Raw genomic sequence first — 4,317 nt, forward strand, 5'->3', positions numbered from 1 at the left:
TTTTCTAGGGCTGCTGTAACAAAATACCATGAACTCGGTGGCTTAAAACAACAGAAATGTATTGCATTACAGTTCTATTAGTCCAAAATTGGCAAGGCCATGATCCCTCTGAAGGTTCTAGGAAAGAATCCTTCCCTGCCACTTCCTAGTTGCTGGCGGCTCCTAGAAATGCTGGGCATTCTTGGCTGGTAGCTATTTCACTCCAACCTCTGCTTCTGTCTTTATGTGGCTTTCTTCCCTCTGTGTGTGTGTGTCTCCAAATCTGTCAGTCCTTATAAATACACCCGTGATTGGTTTAGGGCCCATCTTAATCCAGTATGACTTCATTTTAACTTGATTACACCTGCAAAGACCCAATTATTAAATAAAGTCACATTCATAAGTATTGGGGTTAGGACTTCAACATATTGCGGGATGAGCAGAAATAGTTGGGAAGATATAATTAAACCACATGTAGATATGACTAGTTGACTGATATGATGATCCCACCTACGGTGAAATTTTAGGAGTTATATAAATCCTCTCTTACCAAAATGATGTCATTAATTTGTCCAACAACCATTAACTAGCTTCATTCTCCAGTAGTATTCTATTTTTCAAAAACATGACATCTTACTAATGCTTTAAGTCTTGTGTTTTATGGATGCTTGGGGAACCTTAGAAGATGCCTTAAGTCAAAGCCCAGAGTACAGAGTGCTATAATTACTGTGTCTTTTAGTTCATGTTCACATTCGCTAGCCTCACATTTGCTATGTATTCAGAAATACAAATACCGATTACAATACCAAGCATGAGTTATATGTTGAACATGAGATAGAATGAATTTCTAAAACACTATTAGTTTTAATGATAAACCAGAGCTTAAAAATTAGCCCTATATTTCCCTGTAGAAAATTACAGACTGAGGGCCGGGCACAGTGGTTCACGCCTGTAATCCCAGCACTTTGGGAGGCTGAGGTGGAGAGATCATGAGGTCAGAAGATCAAGACCATCCTGGCTAACACGGTGAAACCCTGTCTCTATTAAAAATATAAAAAATTAGCCAGGCATGGTGGCGGGCACCTGTAGTCCTTGCTACTTGGGAGGCTGAGGGAAGAGAATGGCGTGAACTTAGGAGGCAGAGCTTGTAGTGAGCCGAGATCGCAACCACTGCATTCCAGCCTGGGTGACAGTGCTAGAGTCCATCTCAAAAAAACAGAAAGAAAGAAAATTACAGAGTGAGGCCGGGCATAGTGGCTCACGCCTGTAATCCCAGCACTTTGAGAGGCCAAGGCAGGTGGATCACCTGAGGTCAGGAGATTGAGACCAGCCTGGCCAACATGGTGAACCCTTGTCTCTACTAAAAATACAAAAATCAGCAGGGTGTGTTGACACGTGCCTGTAGTCCCAGCTACTCAGGAGGCTAAAGCAGGAGAATCGCTTGAACCCAGGAGGCAGAGGTTGCGGTGAACTCAGATCGCATCACTGCACTCCAGCCTGGGTGACAGAGCAAGACTCAGTACCCATTCTCCCCTCCAAAAAAAATTAGACTATTCTCTCTGGTGAATCAAAACACAGCTTTCATGACTTAAACCTAGTATCTTACTCTAATTTGTATGCATCTTGATCTAAAAATGTAGCATTTTGGATACATACACTTAGGTGATTTGCTTCATTGTTTCGTTTTGATAGACAGCTTTCGTATCTCCCCTCTATAATTTAGTCTAGGACTTCTCAATCTCTGCACTATTGATGTTTTGTGCTGGATAACTCTTTGTTGTGGGAGCTGTTCTGTGCATTATAAGATGTTCAGTAGCATCCCTGGCCCCTACACACTAGATGCCAGCAGCACCTTTCCTGCCACCTCCACCCAATGTGACAACCAAAAATGTCTTTGGATATTGCCCAGCATCCCTGGAGGGGAGGTTGGGCAATATCATCCAAAATTAGGAATCACTGCATATTTGATGAAAATTAACTATATATTTTTTAATAGTGACAAACGTAGCATTGTTACATCATTGCAAAAACCTTGATGTCTGCCTGCACCTGTATGTTTGTTTATTGCAGCACTATTCACGATAGTAAAGACTTGGAACCAATCCAAATGCCCATCAGTGATAGACTGGATAAAGAAAATGTGGCACATGTACACCATGGAATACTATGCAGTCATGAAAAAGAAAGAGTTCATGTCCTTTGCAGGGACATGGATGAAGCTGGAAACCATCATCCTCAGCAAACTAACACAGGAACAGAAAACCAAACACGGCATGTTCTCACTCACAAGTGGGAGTTGAACAATGAGAATGCATGGACACAGGGAGGGGAATATCATACACTGAGGTCTGTCAGGGATCAGGGGAAAGGGCAGGGAGAGCATTAGGACAAATACCTAATGCACGTGGGGCTTAAAACCTAGATAACAGGTTGATGGGTGCAGCAAATCACCATGGCACATGTATACCTATGTAACAAACCTGCATGTTCAGCACGTGTATCCCAGAACTTAAAGTAAAATTTAAAAATAAGTAAATAAAAACCTTAATGTCTGGCTTAATAGAAGACAGCTGGATTCTCATGTCTACCACTTCTTTCATTCTGCTGATATATGTATAGTTAGAAAATGGAGGAGTATTTTAACAGCCTTTTCAAATAGTTGTGGATATTTTTCTTTAATATTACCCCAAAATCACCAAGTAGTAGTTTCTTAAATGTTGCTTGTCAAATTAAAATTCTTCTATCTTTCACTTCGAATGGATCTTTCACCCATGCATTGATCATTTGGAAAATACTGGTTCACTGAGTTACCTTGTTCTTCCCAAATTTGACATGTTTTGTTATCAATGTTATTATTATTATTTTAATATTTTAAAAAATTACAATTGTTAGCTGGACACAGTCAGGTTCACCTGTAGTCCCTGCTACTTGGGATGCTTATGTGGGAGAATTGCTTGAGCCCAGGGGTTCTAGTCCAGCCTGGGCAACATAGTGAGACCCCTTCTCTAAAAACATTTTTTTTTTTTTCCAAATCACAATTGTTAACATCACCAATCTCATCAGCAAAGCCTTAAGTATTAGGATGTTGTCGAGCCCACAGTGGTGAATATGAATTTTCTGATATTCTAATTTTCACTTGAAAGCTTAAATGTTATCACTGGCAACAAATACCGCTGGTTGTTTTCCTTGAAGTGACAGACTCACTTCATTAATTTTTGAGAAAATGTCTGACAAATACTCAAGTAGGAATAACTATAATTTGTCTGTCAGTTGTTCTTTCAAGTAAAAAAAAAAACAATGTGTATTGTGAAAAACGGCTCTTCAGCTTGTATCTCGTACAATTAAACATGCACTTCTCCTCACACCGACTGTCATACTTCAGCATGCAGCCACAGCGCACAGCGTTTTCTGTGCAGTTCCCATTTTGTCATACAGAATAGTTTTAAAGTGTACATAATGGTTGAGATTTAAGAAGTTTTTTTAATGCTGTTTCAAAGACATTCTTTTTTAAAAATATAGAAGGCTTCACAGATGTGTATGTCATCCTTGCATAGGGGCTGTGCTAATTTTCTCTGTATTATTTTAATTTCAGTGTATATGCTGCTGAAGTCAGCACTCAAAGACATTCTTAAGTGAAACAGTGAAACTGTTGTTTTTTTTTTTCTGCAAGAGCCTTGTGGTGAAGTATCTGCTGGCATAGTTTTATGCTACTGTTATGGTTTACACTAAAGCACAAACACCATTGATGTAAATATCAACACAATGAGAAAGGCTATTATTAATAATACTAATATTAATAATACTAAGGCAAACGATGTCTTAGTATTACTATAAGAACTAGTTTTGACCTTGGGGATCCCCAGAGGCCCAAAGACTACACTTTGAGAATCGCTGGTGTATGAAGATCATTCCGCTCCACACGTAACTTGAATAATATAGAAAATATCTGCTGACAGACTTGCACAATAGTAGATACACTTCTTCAAAGTAGAATTTAGTATATTCTAGGAACTGCACATAGCATTCCAGGAACATACCTCTCACTACCAATCAAAACTGTCCAAAGACTGCTGGGCACTGTGACTCATGCCTGTAATCTCAGCACTTGGGAAGCTGAGGCAGGTGGATCACTTGAGGTCAGGAGTTTGAGACCAGCCTGGCCAACATAATTTTTGTAAAAATACAAAAATTAGCCAGGTGTGGTGGTGGGTGCCTGTAATCCCAGCTATTTGGGAGGCTGAGGCAGGAGAATCACATGAACTCAGGAGGCGGAGGTGGCAGTGAGCTGAGATCACGCCACTGCACTTCAGCCTGGGTGACAGAGCAAGACTCAGTCTC

At 40.1% G+C, this 4,317-nt stretch overlaps 1 non-coding gene across 1 annotated transcript; it reads right to left on the reverse strand.

Annotated features, from left to right (window-relative positions):
- Positions 1–3,488: 3,488 nt before the first annotated feature.
- Positions 3,489–3,595, reverse strand: LOC116275064. The gene has a single exon (XR_004184036.1). It is a non-coding gene; the product is annotated as a U6 spliceosomal RNA (small nuclear RNA).
- Positions 3,596–4,317: the final 722 nt, after the last annotated feature.

This window comes from Papio anubis, chromosome 5, assembly GCF_008728515.1.
Source record: "Papio anubis isolate 15944 chromosome 5, Panubis1.0, whole genome shotgun sequence".
NCBI classification, from domain to species: Eukaryota; Metazoa; Chordata; class Mammalia; order Primates; family Cercopithecidae; genus Papio; species Papio anubis.